At 34.2% G+C, this 23,677-nt stretch overlaps 1 long non-coding RNA gene across 1 annotated transcript in view; it reads left to right on the forward strand.

Moving 5' to 3' along the window:
* The window catches only part of LOC126949849 (uncharacterized), a 41,526-nt gene that overhangs the window by 13,743 nt on the left and 4,106 nt on the right, over positions 1-23,677 (forward strand). Inside the window, exons 2-3 of the long non-coding RNA XR_007723974.1 lie at positions 11,358-11,477; positions 12,362-12,544. This is a non-coding gene — a long non-coding RNA (uncharacterized LOC126949849). The remainder of the gene's footprint in view (positions 1-11,357; positions 11,478-12,361; positions 12,545-23,677) is intronic.

Consider the following 23,677-nt stretch of genomic DNA (forward strand, 5'->3'; position numbering starts at 1 on the left):
GCTATTTTCTCCATTCAGTAGACTTAAAAACATATGCACCCATTCATAGCTATAGTGGATGTTTAGGATTTAAAATGCAAAATAGATATTATTTAGAAGTTCTTGCTTGCAATTAAAAGGGTAGAAGAGAGGCAGAATCCATCTTCCCATCTTTTTGGCTCTTTCTGCTAGTAAGCAGAGTTAGGAAATTTTGAGTTTTATCTGTGACAGTATTCCATTGTTCATTCTCTGGTCTTGGTTTGTTGTCTATGCAATGTCAGTGGTATATCCATGTATGTTCTTTATTTCCCGGATTGAAGATATTGTTTTGTGTCTATGAACTGATGCCTTCAGTGGTCTCAGAGGTATCTCTGGCAGGCCAGTTTTTCATGATCATGGGATCATTCTAAGGTAACTTCAGCATTTCCAATAATTTGGTAACACGCAGTTCTCCATATTTTTTTTTTTTTTTTTTTTTTTTTTTCTTAGATTACTTCAAGTAGTTTGTTTCCTTCCTTGGACTGATTTTTGCTGCTATGAGTCTTGTGAGGAACTCTGTAACCTTCTAGCTTTCTTTCCTCTTACCTTTAATCTTATGTATTAACATATTAAGTACAGTGATTCTTAGAAAAGGCATGTATTATTTGACACCTCCCAAAATTATACACAAAATTCAATTTATAAAACTTGAAGTCTAATTGCAATATCGTCATTTTTATTTACTCTTTTTACCTAGTAGCAATAAAGAATTCAGGGCAAAATTTAAGTGTTTGAAAAAAGAGTCTGTAATAGTTTTTATTAAATATTTTGAAAAAAGGATTTACTCTGCAAGTTTTTTTCATAGCATTTATTATCTACATTGCTGGTCCTCAATCATAATATTATGAGATGTATTACAGATTACATATAACGAATGATAAGGTGCTTAGTATTTTGATTGTGTAGCTTTGCAAAATTAGAGAGGTTTCAAAGTTTTCCGCTCATTGATGACACTCTTGCTCATTTTGTTGAAGCATTATTTTTTAAATAGTGGTGGAAGTGGAAGGCATATATCTTGAATACTAGTACTTAAGCATTATGGGCCAGCTAACTACAGAACTGTGACAGAACTCTTTGGGAACATTAAAAATGGTAATTTCAAGTTAGTTTAGTACTGATATTGCCATGGCTGTAGGTTGGATTTGTGCACAGTATACATTTTTAGGTTCAAGAAATATTTATTGAGCTTCTACTCTGCAGGGTAGAGATGGTGCAATGATGAAACAGATATAAACCTGGCCTCAAAGACAGTTTTAGCATGGATGATGGACATCAACCAGCCAAATGTACAACTTGTTATATATTAATAACTGTTACAGTTATTAACAGTTATTTGAAATTACTAGCAATTAATTAATTGTTTAATCATATGATTGGGAAATTGAAAGTCTCAAAGGTTAGGAAACATTTTCTTTATCATGGGCCATTTAAACTGAGATTTTCGGGAATGAGTAGAAAGATGATGTTGAATGAAGGAGAGGAGAGCTTTGTCCAAGCATAGGGAATAATATGTGCTCTATGTAAATTCATACTGGAAAGAAATGAGGCAACTCTAACAACAAAAAGAGGACTTGTTGCTGTATTATAAAGATCACAGGAGCAGATTTAAAGAATTCAGTTATAAAAGCAATGTGGAGCTATTGGAGGTTTCAAGGAGAAGAATGACATTGTAGAAGACTACGTGCTCGCAAACCAGATGTTCCCGATAAGTCCTGCTCTTGCAAACAAAGCAGGACGTTTCTTCTCTGCAAACAGGAAGAACACAGGAGTCAGCCGCAAGCAGCAGACTGGGAACTGGTTAATGTTTAAGCATCTTGAGAAATCAGAAAGTTAGGGAAAGGTCAGAAAAACAACTCATGACATAAAAACAACTTGTGTCATAAAAACAACTCGTGTCTTGTGACGTAGTAAAATTCCATAAGCGTGTATAAAATAAAACAGAGCGTGCTGCTTGGGGCGGCCGCCATGTTTGTCTTGTCCTGTGTTGTCTTGTGTGTTCATTCCTTTGTTTAGGAAACACGCGGACCCCAACATGATATAATTAGTTTTGGATTTTAGAAAGATACTTAGGATGGAAAATTGATTAGAGGAAATTTGTAGGAAGACTATGTTGCCATTTTCTTAATCCAAGCAAAAGGTGATAGTAAGCTGGATGAGGGTATTGGTAGTGTGTATCAGCTGAAAGATGTCAGAGAAGTATTGTATGGATATTATTCAAAGTTCTATTACTGTAAATTTTATCAAAGAAAAAGCATCAATTTTAATCTCTAATGTGACCAAATCATATTTTTCCAGACTATTGTCATGTGCACTGAATCAAAACAAATGAAAAGTTGAATTATTTGTGTTGTGATGTTGTTCAGCTTAGAGCTAAGATAAGAATTTTCAAATTTATTTCATTTGAGAATAAAAATGTTTTTCAAACAAAAATAACAAAATAAAGGTAGCTGGCATAATCACTAATCCTTTTTAAGTAAACAATAATGTGATTCTTGTTTGTGTAATGTGTAGGGAGAAGGAAAACCCGGCTGGGTTTTCTGATTTATTGAAACTCTTTTGAAATTCAACAAGTAGGATTAACATTATTGAAAGCCTAAGGTGTCTAGAGAGTTTGTGTAGTCTAGCATGGAGACTTTGCTTGTCAGATGTCTCAACTACAGTGAAAGGTAACACTAGCATGACAGAAATGGTACTTGTTGAACATGTTTATAATGCCCCTGGGATGAGATGTCTAATGCAGACATAACTACACAATTCTCTTCCTATTTGTTTCTAACATTAGCGTTTTCAGGAAACTAGACAGTTTTTCAATGTAATTTTTCTTAAAGTTCCAATTAACCACATAATTAATGAAAAATATTGAGAATATGTTTTAGCACTTTTAACTTACAAAAATCAATGTGGTGTGTTTGCTTATAGCATGTGTTTTCTTTTTATTTAGTAGCAGCTAACAACTTCTATATTGTCACATTAAAATTGTTGATATCTTTACTGGAGACATTCTCCGTGTTTATCACAGTCCCTATATTTATAACATATTGCAAGAAGGCTGTTAGAGCTTAGAAATACGTTGATTGTAGTTCTCCTTATGTAGAGATTTTGATATAGATTACTAAAAGGAGTATATCGTAGTGTGTGATCTGATGTGTGATCACCATAACAACAGTAAACAAAAAAGCAATCATGAGAAGTTGAAGCAAAAAGCTGGGTTCTTAAGTTTAAGAAAGTTTAATCTATCAAGATTTAAAAAGCAAACACTGATTTTTAGAGTCACAGTTCAGAAAATTAGAGAGATGATGAAATGGAAAGTTCTTTGAGCAATGTTATAATTTGCTGCTCTTCCTATTTTTTAAGCCATGACTAGCAATAGACTGGGGGTTTTCTTTGAGGAGATTGGTTTAGAATGTCTCTGGATTCAAGAAAATGGACACATTTTAAGATGAGGGTGAAGTGCTGGAATGAATGAGGATGTAGAGCAACAGAAACTCTCATTCCTTGCTGGTGGGCAAGCAAAATGGCACAGCCACTTTGGGAGACAGTTTGGCAGATTTTCACACAACTAAATATAACCTTATCATATGACCCAGTAACCTTACCGTATGATCATCCTCCTTGGTATTTACCTAAAGGAATTGAAAATTCCTCTAAAAATGGATGTTTATAGTAGCTTTATTCATAATTGCCAAAACTTGACAGATAAACTGGTACCTTCAGACAATGGAATATCATTCAGTATTAAAAAGAAAGGAGCTATCAAGCCATAAAAAGACATTCAGGAATCTTAACTGCATATTGCTAAGTGAAAGAAGCCAATCTGAAAGAACTACAAATATCAGGAGTTTGGGGAGAGAAAGATGATTTTTAGGGCAGTGAAGCTACTCCGTATGGTACTTTAATAGTGTACACAGGTTCATTATATATTTGTCGAAACCCATAGAATGTGCAACCCCAAAATGGACCCTAATGTAAACCACTGACTTTGAATGATAATGATGTGCCAATGTAGGTTTATCTATTCTACCAAATGTACCTCTTTGGCGGAGGATGTTGATTAAGGAGCTATGCACATACCGTGGTAGAAGGTATACGAGGACGTCTCTGTTCCTTCCTTCAATTTTTCTATAAACCTAAAACTTCTCTAAAAAATAAAGCCTATTAAAAAAAAAAAGCAGGAGGAAGAAATGAAATATATACCGCTGGTTAAGATATAGTTTGTCATAAAATAATAAAGAAAACACCAGTGAACCAACAAATTTTACACAGAAGTACACTGACATTTCCTGAATACAATTTATAAACTCATTATTTAAATATACATAGTTTATTCCACTATAAATTTAGTCATTTTAATAAATCTCTTGCTTTTTAATTTTATTATATAAGCTCTTAGTTTCATTACTGAGTCAAACACTTTGAGGAGAGTTAGCTAAATTGGACAAATGTACTTGAAAATAGTAGACAAATATTTTATACCCCAAATGAAAGTCAGAAAAAGAGAAGCCCTCACAAAATGGTCATTGAGTAGTGTGCATTTTTTTGAGCATTCTGTCATTTGCATGCTGTCTTTATATTGCTCATGCTCTTTTTCTTTTTTGTTTAAGGCAACCAAACTACTGTGGCTAAAAATATAGTTCTTTCTCAGTTAATGTACCCTGATGAGGTCTTCTGAAATATATCTGCTATAGGTCTCTGTCATTGCTCATGTCTCCTTTTTGTAGTTGGCTATATTTTATACACCTCTGATTTTCCACACAAAGAGAACTACTTATAGATTCAGTGCTACAGAAATCTTCCCCTCTTTATGGCTCTAGTACTCTAGCTATCAAATTTCTTTAATAGTTAATATACAGAAGTAGGTACACATAAAAAATGAAACTTAACACAAAGGCAGATAATTATTTATAGATAATTCATCAACTGTGATGCAAATATCTAGAGTGCTATTAGATATAAAATACTGTGTTGTAGGCCGGGCGCAGTGGCTCACTCCTGTAATGCCAGCACTTTGGGAGGCTGAGGCGGGTGGATCACAAGGTCAAGAGATTGAGACCATCCTGGCCAACATGGTGAGACCCCATCTCTACTAAAAATACAAACATTAGCTGGGCATGGTGGCGTGTGCCTGTAGTCCTAGCTACTCGGGAGGTTGAGGCAGGAGAATCACTTGAACTGGAAGGTGGAAGTTGCAGTAGCAGAGATCACACCACTGCACTCCAGCCTGAAAACAGAGTGAGACGCTGTCTCAAAAAAAAATAATAATAATAATAATAATGCTGTAAACTACCTTGAAAACAGAAGCTCTTATTTGGAAATGTCATGGGAATTCAATATTTAATGTATTTTCTAATATTTTCCACTTTATTTTATTTCAATTATGTAGTAGAAATGTAATGAATCTATTTTCTGCAATCCCATAAATCTTCCCAAGTCTGCTCCTGTATGGTAGCATGCCATCCAAACGTGATTACTTTCTCTTATGCCATGATGTGAAAGAATTTCACTAACACTGAACAACGGATTGATGTCTTTAGAGCCATTCTTACGTAAATCATAACTCCCAGGTGGCTTGAAAATAATGACAAGTTATTTTGGCAATTATTACAAGAAACTCTTTTAATATTTTTAAAAATACGTTTGTAACAAATGGAAGAGATCCTTGAGAAGACTAAATTGAAGAAAAGTTGTATCATGTACATTTTACTTGTTTAGTACTGCTGTACACATTCTGCTTAGAAAACACCCATTTACAATGTCTCCATAGAGTAGTATCAAAAATATAAAACATTTAGTGATAAATAATACAAAATATGTGCAAGACCTGTATAATTAAAAGTATAAAATATTGCTGAGAATATTAAAAAGATGTAAATAAATGGAGAGAGACACTGTGTTCATAGATTATAAGATTCAATATTGTTTAGATGCCAAAGCTCCTGGTAGTAAGTGTTGTGTTTGTTTATGTTTTTGAAAAATGTGGGAAGCTGGTTCTAAAATTTATATGCAGATGTAAAATTGGAGGACTTATACTATGTGAATTCAACACTTATCATAAAGCTATAGTAATTAAGGCAGACAAATAAGTCAATGGAATAGAACAAAGAGTAGAGAAACCAATCCACACATATATGCTCAACTGATTTATGGCAAAGTTACAAAGGCAATTTAGTGGCGAAAGGGTAGTCTTTTCAATAAATGGAACTGGAACAATTGCATATTCATATGTAAAAGTATACTTTTGATCTATTACCAAGCACCAAGAGCAAAAAATAAATAAAAATGGATTGTAGACCTAAATGTAAAACTTAAGGTTATAAAATCTCTAGACAAAAACATAAGAGAAAACTTCTGTGGTTTTGAATTAGCCAGTGATTTCTTAGATGTGATAATATAACCATGATCTACAAGGTAACATATTTACAAATTTGACTTATTTAGTCAGTTTTAAGAGGATGGAAAAAGAGGCTGCAAACCAGGAAAACCGATGTGCAAATTACACATCTGCAAAGGCTTAAATGTAGAATATTTCACAAAACCTCAAAACCCCATAACAATGGAACACACAATCCACTTTAAAGTGTGCAAAATATTTGGGTAGACACTTTTTTTTTTTAATACTTTAAGTTCTAGGGTACATGTGCACAACATGCAGGTTGTTACATATGTATACATGTGCCATGTTGGTGTGCTGCACCCATCAACTCGTCAGCACCCATCAACTCGTCATTTACATCAGTTATAACTCCCAATGCCATCCCTCCCCTCTCCCCCCTCACCATAATAGGCCCCGATGTTATATTCCCCTTCCCATGTTTCAGTGATCTCATTGTTCAATTCCCATCTATGAGTGAGAACATGCGGTGTTTGGTTTTCTGTTCTTGCAATAGTTTGCTGAGAATGATGGTTTCCAGCTGCATCCATGTCCCTACAAAGGACACGAACTCATCCTTTTTTATGGCTGCATAGTATTCCATGGTGTATATGTGCCACATTTTCTTAATCCAGTATGTCACTAATGGACATTTGGGTTGGTTCCAAGTCTTTGCTATTGTGAATATTGCTGCAATAAAGGTGACATTTTAAGGAAAATAAACTGATGGCTAGCAAGAACGGGGAAAGATGCTCAATATCAGTATTTATGAGGGAAAAAAATTAAAATTACAATGAGATACCACTACAAACCTATCAGAATGGCTGAAATTAAACAGATTTACATATCATGTGTTGACAAAGGTATGGATTAACAGGAAGTTCTATATTTTGGTGTTGAGACTGAAAAATGATATCACCACTTAAAAATGCCTAGTAGTGATAGTTTGCTAAGAATGATGGTTTCCAGCTACAACTTAAAGTATAATAATAATAAATAAATTAAAAAAAAAAGAAAAAAGAAAAAAAAATGCCTAGTAGTTTCTAAAGAAGCCAAACGTTTGCTTACCGTATAATCCAGCAAGTATACAACTGAGTTTTTACACAAAACAGATTTAAAAATAAGACTTGTACATAGATGTTTATAGCTGTGTCCATTATAATAGCCAAAAAATGAAAGAAAGAAAAAACAAAAGTCCATCAAGAGGTGGATGGACAAACATGATACATTCAACAAACTATGGTACATTCATATGATGGAGTGTGGCTCAGTCATATAAAGGAATGGTCTACTGACATGCACAAAAACATAGATGAATCTCAAAATAGTTGTATCAAGTAAAAACTGCTACATTTTGTAAAGAAAAAATTATATGATTCATTTATATAAAATTCTAAATAATGCAAATTTACCTTTAGTGACAGAAAACAGTTCAGTACTTGCTTGGGAATGGAAGGTAATGATGAGGGGTAGAAGGAAGGGTTTATAAAGCAACAGAAGGAAAATTTTGGTGGGGGCTGGTGATGCATACATTCATTATCTTGATTGTGGCGTCAAAATTCATCAAAATTTTATGCTTTAAACATATAAAATTTATTAGATGTCAATTATACTTCAATAAAGGTCTTCAATTTTTATAAAATCACCATGTTGCTAATGACTTCCATATTAAGAAGCACAGCTCCAGAAGTTTGTTATTCCTTTCAAATCTTGCTCTCATCATTCTACTATAGAATTTTTTATGTCTATCTTTAATGCGAACAGAATTTTAGTGTCAACTTTGTTATTTTCTCTGCCTTGACAAATGCTTTATTATACAACCAAACTTCCTAAAATAATGGTCCTAGCTTGTTATTCCAAACAAAACATATCCTTTTCTATGTAGATTCTTTTTTATATAGCTGAAAACATTATAGCTGAGAAGAGTCTTAATAATATTGGAATATAGTATATTCATTTTATAGATGGGGAAATTGAGGTTTGGAAAGACTGACTTACCTATGTTATCAACAAAAATGATGCTATTGCTGGAATCCACTTCTCCATATTCTTTGTTCAAATTATATTTTAGATTTTCTTTTTTTTCACTAAACCACACAGATTCCATATGTCCTCTTCTTGAAGCCCTCCAACACCTCTTGAGGGTGGATCTTTCCTACTTACCCAACCTTATTTATCCTTGCTTTCAAATATTTAAGCCTATTATGTGTGTTATAAATATCATCTCCTCTCTAGTTCTAACATTGTTGTCCGTATTTTACGTTATGGACACCCATTGCCTTTGTGTGTTGTATCTTTTCTCCATACTTTATTGTATTTTCTGCCTATCTCCTTAGTTTTGTTCATTTGCAATTGGGTCTTAGTGTAGGTCAGTGCCAAATACTGCTTTCCCAAAATAACTTGTCTCCTCTTCTTCCATAATACAAGTATTGTAGTCAAGTACTTGACTACTCAGATATACCCTATTATACACCTCTTTCTCCATTAAATGTAAACCCATTATTAAGTTCTCACTTAGTCCATTTTGGCTGCTATAACAAAATACCATAACCTGGGTAGCTTATAAACAACATGTATATATTCCTCAGTTCTGGAGGCTGGGAAGTATAACATAATGTGTTGGCAGATTCAGTGTCTGGTGAGGGTCCTGATCCTTACAGAGGGTGTCTTTTTACTGTTTCCTTACATGGTGGAAGGGGCTAGTTGGTTCTCCACAGTCTCTTTTATAAGGACACAAATCCCAGTCATTGGGGCCCTTTTTCATAATTCAGTTATTTTTGTAAAAGTCCCATCTTCTAACATTATCATTTAAAGGTTAGGATTTGAACATATGAATTTGGAAGGGAGACACACACGTTTAAACCATAGTAAGCGCTCATCCACAGAATTGGTGGAAGTGTCCCACTTCCTTGGTAAAGCCTGCCTTCAAATGATAATAGGCTTTAATAAACTCTTTTCTTTTAAGGGGGAATATGCATATATCAGCCTATCTTTGTCCTTGACAATGGTAATACTCAAGGAAATGGGAAAGTTAAAATCTGTGAAGTATTCCTATTTCTGAAAAACCACATGAAATATAATTCACTTGCTTAAAATGCTGTGAGAATAACAAACTGCTTCTTCCCCACCCCCAATAAGGTACTGCATTATTGGTACTGCTTTACTTTATCCAATTAATACAAGGCCAGAAGTCCTTCACCTTGTGGACTCAGCTTCTTTCTCTGCAGGGACCAATCATTAATGGGCCTAATAGCATAGTAATGGCCCCATTTTCTCCAGTAACTACAACTGGAAATCAGGCTTATTGCCTTAAACTTGAGGAGGGTCCTCAGCTTAACTATGCCAATAAACTATGTGCTTATGAAGATTCCACCTTTTGGAAAGTAGTGGAGTTTAGAGATTTGCATTAGAATTTCTTAAAATCTTCCTTCTAGATGAGAGCTATTAGGTGAATTATTTAACTTCCCTATTGTATTGTCCTGTAAAACAAAAAATACCTACATAGAGAAAATGTGAGAATGTAATAGAATTTTAGAAAAAGTTAACTTAAATTTACTTTTCCTGTTGTCTTAGAGTTTTAATTGATGTCCCTGTATTGATGATAATGGATGTTAAACAGTCACACATTCAAAAGAGTGATGCTGGTGCATCCTGCTAAGACTCTAAAAAGTGGCCAACAATATGTTCTAGACTCTCCAATCCATCCCCTACTTCCAGCCTATGTATGGGAGAAAGCTGGAGGGCCGTGATAGGGTTTGATCAAAGTCAGGAGTTCTTTGAAAACAGATATTTGTGTAACAGAGAATACGATGGTGTTTTCTACTCCCAGCCATTGGAGAGGGGAAGAGGATGATAATTCCCACATGCCAAACCCAGGACCATGGGAGGATTGGTGCCATTATAAAATCCCAGGAGAGTGAAAGATATCTAACAGTGTTGATATGTATCCCTCAGATTTTGGAAGGTAAAAATCTGGTGTCTGACTTGTTCAAAAGAATCAAAATTTAGAAGATAACGGGAGGTCTTCTGATAGCCTAGGAGTGAGGAATCAGTGCAAGGAGAGTTAAGCCACAGTCAACTACAATAAACTCAAGCTGTGTTAGATTCATTTTGAAAAGACCTGACCAAGATGCATACCTGAAAGGTCATGTGTGTGGGCAAACTGCTTGTTTTATGAACACAGTGTTTCATTTTTTTTTTCCTTGATGGCTCTTTATAGATAAATTTTCTCCCTTTTCTACAATGAAATCGAATAGAAAGAGATCATTTACAGGTTTCTTAGTTTAGGTTAATGATCAACTTGCAAATTAAAGGTAAGGTGTTAAATCAGAATAATACTTGATCATAAAAATAAAATAATGATACCAAATTTCTATGTCTGACATGATGCTGATTCCTAATATAAACAGGGAATTCATGTTTGACTCTCAATGACCATCACATAGTAGTGTAAATCCTTTAACAGAAATAGACTTTGTAAGTTTCACTTAATACTTATTTTATCTTTCCTTTAAAAATTAATCAGTTACTATTTTTCTACTGTTAATATTTTTGATAAATGGCAAAAATGAGTCAGTTTTTGCAAGATAAATAGTTGTTATTTCAAAAAGAAAAGGAACTTGAAGTTAGGAATAATTTTGTGATACTTTTCATATCATTCACAGTAGAATCACTGAGGATGGTTCAATAATAAAGAGCTTGTTGATTCAATGGTCTGTGGAATTGCATCAGCCTTTCATCTCATATTGATGTTAATATCGTGCCAAGATGATTCACATAAGAAGCCATGCACATGATTTTGTCTCTAATTTTGGTTCTGAGCCAAGTAATAAAACATTGTGAATCCAATCTTATCACTAGCATAATGGTAAATATTAGCTGTGAAATAAAAAAAAACATTAATCTCATTAATTTTAGAGATCATGATCTTCAGTATAAAAATATTGCTTTAATTAATCAAATTGTATTTCAGACAATGTGAAAATACTTTCACTTCAACGGCATGAAGATTACATAGAAGAAAAAGCCAGATGCAAGTCCTTATTTTTCCTCATTCATTGAATTTATTTTCACTGTTATTTTTAAAAAATGGGTATGTATTAGGCATTTATATTTATGGGGTTTATGCGATATTTTAATACAAGCATAAGTTACTATTTTTTAAGAAGTGAAAGAGGAGAAAAATTAACACTAAAAGTGTTCCTGGTAATTTTCACAAAAACTTTATTCAAGACTCATAATAATCTTACAAGCAAGTCTTTATTATCTCTGTTTTTATAGACAAAAAATTCTAAGTGTCATAGGTTAAACGATTTCACCAATTCAAAAAGGTAGTAAGTGATTTAGCAGGACTAAACATTTTTTCCGGATTCTAAATAGTGTGTATGATTTTCCCATAAATATTACGTATTCTTGAAGCTAAAGAGATTGTGGAGACAAAAGTGACTCCATCTTGATCTGTCATGTTGATTTCTGATTAACTCTGGTCCCATGAATGCCTCCTGATTCTTACTTTATTTACCGTCCTTATAATTCTTACACTTTAAGGACTTTAGTGTAAGAAATGTCAGTCTTCATGCTATTGCACAAATAATAGGCTATGATATGCATAACATTCTTGCCAGGTCTGGAGAGTTGTATGTAATCGTCTTGCTGAAGCATTGTACCTTTTTTCCCTATGGCATATAAGCCTGTGGAATAAGCATAGGGAATATATTCCCTGTGGAATATAAGTCTGGGAAGTGACAGTGTAGAGATCTACCTGCCTTGTGGCCTCCCAAGGCCCCACTTCTGTCTCTAAGTTCCCACATTAAAACATATTTTACTGACAAACTGGATATGTCTGCCTCGTTCTTTGGTTTCTAGGCTCCCATGGTGTTTGGGGGCCACTTTGCACACGTGACCCTTTCACAGAACGGAGATATAAATGGGAATAAAGCTACAATCACAATTTAGGACTAATCAATATCTCTACAGGCAAAAGAAGGTAGAATTTCAATTGTTCCTTAGAACAACATGGACTGGTGTTTTCGAAAAAGCAAAGTGGAAATGATCAGGCAGCAGGGACTCTATGCAGAAAAAAGTAAGAAGCAAAAAAGAATTTCTCAGAAAAGCAGATTTGAAGCACAATTGTCATCAGTTCATAGGAGAATTTTGAAAGTAAATAGCTTAACGTTTATCACCTTACCCCTTCCCTAGAGTTCCAACCGCATATCACTGACACTCAGAAAAGTGATAAATTAGCTTTTACTCACCAGTGTCTTAGATATTCCTTACCTTACAGTCCACTAAGAGCAAGTGTATCTCATATGCTGCTTTTATTTTTAATATATGGAGATCATGATCTTACTAGTTGGCAGCACAATGCATTTTGATATGCAGCATAGGGAATAATTGTCCTTTTGGCTGTCTATTATTATCTCATTCACAGTTTGCTATGTAACATCGCTCAATGCCTTGTATGGCACTGCAACCTTCTAAGTAACTTTTGACCTTTTAATTTGAATTTCAGATTATTATTATTTTTACTCAGATATATTATGGTTCTTAACATTTTCCTCAGTAGAATGATGCTTTATCATTTTCTCTTAATTATTTCTTAGTTCTCTATCTTGTTGAAACCAAGTATTTGAAATGCCGGTAAGTCCATAATTAAACTCTGTGTGCCTGAAAGTGAAGAATCAGGGCAATTACCTTAATACATTCAACTCTAATGTAAATTTCAGTAATTAGTCATGTGTATTTGTTTAAGCATACGTAAACATAGAAAAGGTACAATAAAATATATTATTTTAATCTTATGGTACCACCATCGAATATGTGGTCTGTCATTTATCAAAAGTCCTTATGTGTCACATAACTCGCAGGAAAAGAGACTAAGAGTTGTAAAGCTGTCTTAGTCAGCTACACCTGCTATAAATAAATAAATTTAAAAAATCCATGCACTGCTTATAAGCAACAGAAATCTATCTCTCACAGTTCTAAAGGTTAGGAAGTCTGAGATCAGGATGCTAGTATTGCCGGATTCTGGTGAGGGTCCTCTTCCAGGTTGCAAATTGTCAACTTCTCATGGTGTCCTCATGGGGCAAAAGGGGCAAGAGAGCTCTCTGACTTCTCTTTATAAGGAAACTAATCCTGTCTATGAAGGTTCTGGCCTTTTAATGTAATCACCTACTGTAGGTGCCATTTCCCAATACCATCACAGTGGGGGTTAACATTTCAACATGTAAATTTTAGAGGGGTCACAAATATTTAGTACATAGCAAGGGGTGTATATTTTTGGCAAGGGTTACTTTTATTGCTATCGCAGGGATTAGTAAAAGCTATAATGTTATTGCTTTAATGCTGTAGTGTTTGTTGGTATTGGCTATGAATTATAGCATTTTGATTGTAGCACGTGTGAGCATTTTTATTGTAATATTGGGTGAACACAATTTCTGGACATTCCATAAATAAGACTTGATAGACAGTGATTCACTGTTCTGTTTGTTTGATAGCACTAGTTAATAAAGTGTGTTTTATTTTGTTGATTTGAAGTAGAAGTTGGCTGATAGGACTTAGAAGGTGTCATTGAGTCACAAGTGATACCCAAGACTCTGGTTTAGCTGGAATGAGTGTTGCTACTGGAGGTAGAATAGGAGGAGGAGTGCTAGCCTAAATGTTAATGTTCATGGTGATGTTACTAGGACTGACCTACCCAAATAGTCAACAGTGTGGTTCCATTATCCCCATACTGACTCATGTTATTTTCCTGGTGTACAGATTGCATGCTGTTTTCAGTCATATCTTGTCAGTGATAGGGTATAAATTACCAAGACTAACATGATTCTGCAGTGGATGTGTAGTTACCACTAGCAAAGGTAAGAACTTTTCACGTAAGAAGGAAGAACAACATAGTAGAGGTTAAAGTTGGAGGTCATCTTCAGCAAGAAGCAGGAGATCAGATTTTACCCTTGGTATCGACCAAATGATATTATCTGGTCTGGGGTGGGGGGCAATCATTTCTACATCATGTTGAATTTCTACATGTTGAATTTTCTACAAGAGACAAGAAAAAGATGAAATTATCCGGTGATATTCCTTTGGTGTCGGCAGTACTGCCAGGGCTCCCATGCAAATTGGTTTGCATTTTTCTGTGCAAACTAGCAATTGTGGTTGTGTCTATTGTGGGTGTATATACCAGCAGAGATATCAGTGTCTCTCCAGGTGGTCTCCTTATTGGCTGTGAATTTAAATATGATGTACTTATGCCATAAAACTGTGAACTTAATATTACTAGGTCTGTGGTGAGTATTTTTAACCACTTGGAAGGCCATTGTCATCCAAGTTCTCTCAATAGGCCCTGTTTTAAGGCCCATATTTCTTTTATGATACATGTTCCTGTAAAATAGTAGAGTAAGTGAAAATACCAAGAAATATTAACGTGTAATGTTGATTGTTCAAATAACCAAGAGCACCTGCAAGGCTTCTCCCATGCTTATAGCTTATGACATTTACTAATGGCAGTTGGCAGGCAATTCAAGTGCCGGTATATACCAATCTGAACAAAGAGGGACATGCAATTGTCCACCAAACCAAACGTGCACATAGTCATTGACTCAGAAACATGTACTATGGCATATTTAACCACATGCTGGGGTTGCTTCTGCCAATCTGATTTTAAGTAACATAGAATAATACTCTCCCCTGTCCAAGTTCCCCTGCAAACTTCATTGATCATAATGAGCCTATTCCAATAACTCTCCGCATCCAACAATAATGTACAGAGACTGATATCATGCAAATATCTGGACAATGATAAATTGAGCCCATAACCGATTTAGTAGACCCAAGTGCTCATATCATACATGCTTATTTTACCCTAACCTTTACCAACACTGTCTGCAATTGCACCAAACTATAAAAACTTCCCTTCATAGAGACACAGAATAGAGGAAGTCTTGTGGGCCTGTAAGGGAATCAAATGGCTTTCCCTCATCAGACCCTGGACGTTATTTCCTGCACTTGGATTTGGATCAAAATTCCAGTACCTTTTTACTCGGCAGTGGAAGCCCACCATGCCTCCTCCTTCCAAAGTTCTTGCCTCTATAAACCACACTAGCCACAACTCTCCAATGCTGCAAACGAGTTTTCCTAATAGTCTTCAAAGTACTAACCACTTTAGGGTCACACATTTCTGGGACAATAAGAATAGCATATGTACAACGTACCAAACACAATTAAAGAAATATGGTTATCCATGTGTAAGGTGTTAGCCACACAAATTAAATGACCCAAGGACTAGAACCCTTGACTGAATCTTACCATACATTAGCGGTCATTATGTTAGATAATTCCATAGTCCTAGATTTTTTACTGGCTACCAAATGAGGAGTCTGTACTCCAGTTAAACATCTTGCAGTATGTGGATAGACAGGAACATGCAGCAAAGGGGCCATAATAGCACTGTACTGCCCAAAGAGATTGAGCAAATTAAAGTGTTTTCTGTGATGTTTGCTTTGCTTTTCCTTAGTACATGGTCAGACAAGCTGCAAATTCCCTCTAAAATACTAGTTCACATCCTTTTAAGAGTCTGAATCTTAAAGATATTTCATCACTGGCTCTAAATGCAAGAATTAGATTGTAAAACAATACGAGACCAAGGAATGCGTTGTGATATACATAAGATAAGGATACCCTCTGTGTTATTGACCCTCTGCTGTTTACTTCTTCATAGTAAGCTGGGGCCAATTAGCTCAGAAGGCCTCCAGCATCAAACCCAAAGCTGTTTGTGGTTTTACACATAGCTCCAAAAAGCAGATTATAAACAGCAACTTAGGCTATCTTCTATGTGTATCATGCAAAACTGCATTTAACATCCATAAGCCATTGATAAAATAAACACTGTAGCTAAGAAGGAGCCTCAGCTGCTGCTGCCCTTTGGTGCTCTCCGACCCAAAGACTCCCTGCTGTGTTGCTGACTGATGTCCCCCAGACACATAATCCCCCTAACTGGTACCGTATCCCGTGGGAGTTCCTTTGCCTTCTTCTCCTTCTGTGTCATAGCCTCTGGATGGTCGTAGGCTATAATGGTCTTCCCAAGCATGCAAACTTGTTAAACTGTTACCCAAATAAAGCTCATTGTGTGTTTCTGCCACTTGGCGATTATATCTTTTTCTCTGATCAGGCTCCAAGTCCCTTAAACTTACTATACTGGAGCCATAGGGAAATAGAAAAAGAGACCTGCAAATAACTAGTTGTATTTATTTTTTATTACAAAGTGGTCAGTTAAAATGCAAAGTGTTTTGACCCAAAAATCAGGAAGGGAGAACTTAGTCTGTAAGATCTAGGAAACTCAAAGCCAGATTATTTATTTTAATTCCTTCCAAAGGCTCAAGACTACTAGGAAATGGTCTTGAGCCTTTGGAAGGAATTCAAATAAATAATTAGGCTAATTGAAACTTATCATGTACAACATGATTACCCTACTTAGAGCAAATTACAATTAGAACACTTTAACTTGAGAAATAAAGTCCAAATTGGTGTAAATCTATAGCTAAAATAGATATCAAGAAAAAATTAAAATGTTACTTGTCTATTTACTTTAATTCCAGGTCCCTATAGTCATATTTAATTCAGTTCTGACCATATTGTAGAATAGATTAAAAACAGCTGAAGGCCACTTATGCTTTTGACCAGATGGATTAACAAGGATCAGGTTTACCCTCCTATAGGAATAAATAAAAACTAACCAAATATATAAAATGGTGACCCGAGAGAGTTATTATCAGGCAATAGATAACAGTGATTCTGAAAGATGAGAAATAATGAGGCAAGTCCTAGAATTACTCCAGTGTATTGCCTTGAGAGAGTTTCCAGATCTTGGTATATATAGAGAGAACCAGATGGAGACTATGGAATCCTTGAGTTAAAGAGATGAAGCTAAGGGTTGAGGAATGACAAAGACACTAGAATTTTTAGGACAGCATACCATAGACTAAAGAGATATCCAGAAATAGAATTCTGGGGATCTATAGAGGATCACCCTTAAATATTCCATGAGTCTTGACTAGCAATATGTAGGAGGAAACTACCCAAGGCCAGGAGAAGAGCATGAAAGATTAGAAGAAGAATATCTAGCACTCATAGAGTTTGTGGAGTAGTGTCTGTTCCCACTAAACAGGATGGAAAATAACATAATTGACAGGGCATTGGGTAAAGTATACAGAAAAGTAACGCTTTAGCAGTGGAGAACAATTAGCCCTAGAATGAGGACTGCTCCAGAACCACCCAGCAAACTTCAAAAGCAAGACAAAAAGGGGTAAAACTCTTTCCAAGTAGTTAACTTCATCACAAAACAAAGCTTAAGAATGTTTATAGGCCCAGCGCAGTGGCTCACGCCTGTAATCCCAGCACTTCGGGAGGCCGAGGCGGGCAGATCACGAGGTCAGGAGATCGAGACAATCCTGGCTAACACGGTGAAACCCCGTCTCCACTAAAAATACAAAAAATTAGCCGGGCGTGGTGGCCGGCGCCTGCAGTCCCAGCTACTCAGGAGGCTGAGGCAGGAGAATGGCGTGAACCCGGGAAGCGGAGCTTGCAGTGAGCCAAGATCTTGCCACTGCACTCCAGCCTGGGCAACAGAGCGAGACACCGTCTCAAAAATAAATAAATAAATAATATTTATAGAAACATAAAAATTTCCATCCTCCATAAAAGTAAAATTCAGGCTGGGCGCGGTGGCTCAAGCGTGTAATCCCAGCACTTTGGGAGGCCGAGACGGGCGGATCACGAGGTCAGGAGATCGAGATCATCCTGGCTAACACGGTGAAACCCCGTCTCTACTAAAAAATACAAAAAACTAGCCGGGAGAGGTAGCGGGCGCCTGTAGTCCCAGCTACTTGGGAGGCTGAGGCAGGAGAATGGTGTGAACCCAAGAGGCGGAGCTTGCAGTGAGCTGAGATCCGGCCACTGCACTCCAGCCCGGGCGACAGAGCTAGACTCCGTCTCAAAAAAAAAAAAAAAAAAAAAAGTAAAATTCAAATGTTTGAATCCAATGAAAAAATTAGCAGGCATGCAAAGAAACAGAAAAATGTGACCTATAATGAGGAGAGGAGAAAAACTAACAAAACTGTTTTCCATGCATTTAAAAAGAGAGAGAAGACGTTTAAAAAGACTCAAATGGAACTATTAAAGAAAAAACTACAATGTCAAATTTGAAAAATAACTTGATAGGTTAATGACTCTGTAGAAATTGAAAAAATAATAAACTTGAAGGCATAGCAATACAAATCATCTATAATTTCACATAGACATTAACGAGGAGAAGAAAATGAACAGCATCTGTGAGCTGTGGTACAACTTCAAGTTACCTAATAAACCTGTAATTGGAGTCCCTAAAAAAGAGGAGTCCAAAAGAAAACTGACATAGTAATGGCTAAAGCTTTCAAATTTGGCGAAAGGTACATACCTGATGATCTGAGAAGCTCAGTAAATCCCAATGAAAGACTACTATACCAAAACACATAATAATCAAATATTTCAAAACTAGTGATGAGAGAAAATCTTTTAAAAAATCCAAAGGAAAGAAACATGTTATGTACAGAGGAAACAAATGAAGATTACATCAGCTGTCTCATTTGAAACAATGCAAACAAGAAGAGAGTAGATACAAATATTTAAAGATCTAGAGTGCTGCAGAAAAAGAAACTGTCAACCCAGAATTGTATAGCCCATGAAAATATCCTTCAAAAAATAAAAAAAAGAAAAGTGAGTTTAAAAAGGGAATAATAAATACAGTTTAAGGCAATGAAAAATTGAAATAATTAATCACTGGCATTCTCTCACCATCTAAATGTTAAGCTATATTTTTCAGGCAGAAGAAAAAGTGATACTTGATATAAACACAGATCTATGCCAGGGATTGGCAAACCATGTATCACAATCTGCCTAGCACCCTCTTTTTGTATAGCCATGAGATAGCCTGCTTTTTATACTTTTAAAGGATGATAAAGAAAAAAAAGAGAGAATCTAAAACAGAGACTGTATGTGACCTGTAACTCTTAATATGCTTACAGAAAACTTCAAATTCATCAGCCGTACAAATAAAAGAACGTACTGGAAATGTAAATGTGAATATGTGGAGAAAAAAATATACATCTATTTTTATTTAAATTCATTTAAAATATAGTTGACTACTTAAATATAGATAATAGCAACAAAATTGAAAGTGAAGTGTATCAAGTAGATGTAACAATAACAAACAAGTCCCAGCTGGGGATAAAAGGGAAGTCCATTATTTACCGTTCTTATAGTATAAGTGAGGTAATATAACATCATTTGAAGATAAAGAGTAATAAGTTAAAAATGTATTCTATCAAAATAAAGAGTTGTAGCTAATATGTTGACAAAGAAGGTAAAATGGAATCACAAAATTAAATAAATCCAAAAGGCAGAGAAATAGAAAATAATCAAAAGAAATAGAATAAATAATAAGTGGGAGATACAAAGTATACAGCAAACTGATAGTTTTAAACCTAAAAATTTCCATAGTCACATTTTATGTAAATGATCTAAAAAGTCAAAATGTACAAATAGAAAAATTAAAAGAGAAGAGTAGCATAAAAAAAAATAAATACCACCTTTAAGAAAAATACTTTAAATGTAAAGATATAAATATTTTAAAAATGTATACCATGCTAAGACTGTCATACTATCAAAAGAAAGCTAAAGATTCTTTTTAAATATTAGAGTTCAGAGCAAAGAATATGGCTAGGGGTAAAGTGGTCCATCTCATAATAATAAAAGCATAAAGTATTAAAAGTTTAGATGTTTATGTATTTAAAAATGGTTTCAAAATAACAGAACTTAAGAATACATAAAGTCTAATAGGATTTTAAGACAAGATAGATAAATTAATGATGATAGCTGGAGACTTTAATACCACTTTCTATATAAGAGTTGATTGAATAGTCAGAAAATCATCCCAGGTATACAGTAGTTGACTTGAACAATATATATTAATTGAAATTAGGTCAACTTACTTGATTGAATTTAATGTATAGAGTAGTCTACCCAATAAAATCAGAATACACATTCTTCTGATGTTGAATACAGGGAATTATTTGAGAAGTATTCATACTTTGTCATTTTTTGGGAAGAGTTTCTGCATGTAATAGTTTTACAAAGATTGATCATATGCTAGCAACTTTTAACAAATCAGCTATAATAACTAACAACTTTTAATAAATCCAAAATGATTCAAGTCTACTAAGTACATTTTCTGGCCACAATGGAATAAAATTTGATATTAAAGACAGAAAGATTTCTGAGAAACCCCTAAGTAGTTTCAAAATAAACAATCACTTCTAAATAACTGATGAGCCAGTGAGAAATCTGAAAGAAAATTACAAGTATTTTGACCTAAATGAAAAGGAAAAGATGACATTTGAAAAGATACATTATATATTGCAAAAGCAGTATATAGGAAAAATTTATACCACAGTGGTAAAAATTTTATAGCACTGAATTCCTATAATAAAAAAGAAGAAAGGTCAAAATCAAAATCAATAGTTTTTTTAGCATAATTAATGAAGTTGATTTTAACCTTTAACCAGATTAAAGGTTTAAACCTTTAACCTAATTAAAGATTTATTAGGAAAAGTGATATTAGTACAGTTTCTTTAGATACTAAAAGAATATTAGGAGAATGTTATGAACACCTTTATACAGATATATTTAACAATTTATATTAAATGTACCAGTTTTTTGAAAGACATCAACTACCAAAGCTTACCCAAGAAGAAATAAATTGTAGAGTCCTATATATAAAGGAATTACATTTGTAGGAACAAACCTTCCAACAAATAAAATTCTATGTCCAAATTACATCACCAGTGATTTCTACAATATATTCGAGAGAAAAATAATACAAATTCTAAACAAACTCTTCCAGAAAAGTGGAAAGGAATACTTTCCAAGTGAATCATGTGTGAGGAATTAACCTGACACAAAAACCTAGACAGAAACACTTCAAGAAAATTACATACCAAAATACTGCCTGATGAAAGTTGCAAAAAGCTAAAACAAAAACAATCAGAATACAATAATATGCAAAGTGAATAATACATGGTGACAAAGTGGGTTTTACTTAGGAATGCAAAAAATGCATTGTAGTTCACCATATTAAATTATTTAGAAAAACGTCATCTCAATAGCTATGGAAAAAGTCATTTGACAAAATCTAGAATTCCTAATAAAAGTTTTCAGACAACTAGGCATAGGAAGGAGCTTCCTCAACCTGATAAGTACCATCTATGAAAATCTATATATCTCATCATATTTAATGGTAGAAGACTGGATGCTTTCTGCCTAAATCAGGAACAAAACAAGGAGGTCTACTCTAATCATTTCTGTTAAACATTTTACTGGAGGCTTAAACAGTGCAATAAAAAAGAAAAATGAAACAAAAATTGTCCAAATTGGAAAGGAAGAATTAAACTATTTTAATCCACACAAGGCATAATTGTCTTTTTAAAATGTTTGCTGGAATCTACTTAAAATCTAATAGAACAATAGTAATGCATATATGAAAGGATACACATAAATATAAATAATCTATTACATTTCTATATATTAGCAATGAAAATAAGAAACTAAAATTTAAAAATACCATTTACAATAGCATCAACAAGTGGTAAACACATAGAGATAAATCTGAAAAAAAAATTGTGAAATATACGTATGCTGGAAACTACAAAAAAATTGCTGAAATAATTAAGGAAACATAGACAGAGAGAGATTACCATATTCATGAGTCAGAAGACATATTAATCATTGAAATGTCAATTCTCCCTAAATTAGTATATAGGTTCAATACGATTCCAATGGAAATTTCCACAAAAGTTTTAGTAGGGATTAACTAACTGATTTTAACATTCATGTGAAAATACAAAGGGCCTGGAATAATCAAAGCAATTTTGTTTAAAAAGAAATCCCACAAAACTCTCCGAAGAGACAAAGAGTATTAATACTATCTTTCAAACACAATGTAAAGCTACATCAATCCAGAGTATGATGGATTGATGTCAAGAAAGACAAATTCTTCAATTTACTTTATGTCAAAGGTATTTAAAAAACAACAGAGACCATGTTTGGGTCATATTGGGAAGACATACTTGAAAATATCCAGAGTCTGGTGATACTCAATTGAAACTAAAGCTAAAATTTACATTAAACAAATTTATAAGATTGAACATGTATTGATACTAAAAAATAATAATTTTTGAAGCACCATGTTGTAGTAGACATAGTGTGCATACTATTACATCGTGGTACATTTAAATCTTGGCCCAACTGTTTAAGACTCACATCTAATGTTTAGAGCTCTTCGTATTCATAAATAATAGATGATAACACCTCTTAAGGGTAGTCATTTCAACGTGAGAGGTTATGTCTGTCATAAATATCAGAGGCGTATTATCTAATAGTAGGAGCTCAATAAATGCTGACTTTCTCAACTTTTTGTGTGTGAATAGTGAAGTCTAGAGTCTGTGCTTATCTCATGTGCTTACCCTTTATGACTAACATGTTACTTGGCAGAATTTCAACAAATGCCAGCTAAATTAAATCTTGAATCAAAATAATCCAGAGTTGCAAATAATTGCCAGAAAAAATATGCAAAAAATTGCAGGAAGAACAACACACAAAAAATAGAGAAGAATAGGAATAGAAAATGTCAAGTATTTTAGAGCAAAGAACATTTGCAAAAGTTGTTTTTATTTTTTTCTGGTTGACTAACCAGGAGACTAGAAACTAGAGTTTCATTGAAGACAGGTTTTTCATTAAAGTGTGGTATTTATTTATCATTTTTAGAAGTATGAAGTTTAATATCAAAATTGCAAGCCAGAAATAAAAACTGTGCTGCTACAGTCTGAAAAGTGAACACTTGTGCCCTAAATTCAAGGAATAAATTATATATAGCTAATCTTAAAACAACCAGGTTAGAAAAATAAAACTTACAGCATTTAAAAATCTTGATATCCTTAAACGAATTACTCAACAACATTGCTATTTGGGGGAAAAAGGAACAGAAAACATCATAGCAAAAATGAATGTGATTGTTAATTTCTTTATCTCCATGTACTTCTAATAATGATGGTAAATCAATTTAACATCAGGTTAAAAACTGACTTTAAACTTTCTATCTGCAGGACACTGGCTATTTTTTATGTACATAGAAAATATAGTTAAAAACCATGTATCCAGATAAGGAATTCTAACAGAATAATCAGAACAGAGACTGTGGTCCAAATG

This window comes from Macaca thibetana, chromosome 1 (assembly GCF_024542745.1).
Source record: "Macaca thibetana thibetana isolate TM-01 chromosome 1, ASM2454274v1, whole genome shotgun sequence".
Taxonomy (NCBI): Eukaryota; Metazoa; Chordata; class Mammalia; order Primates; family Cercopithecidae; genus Macaca; species Macaca thibetana.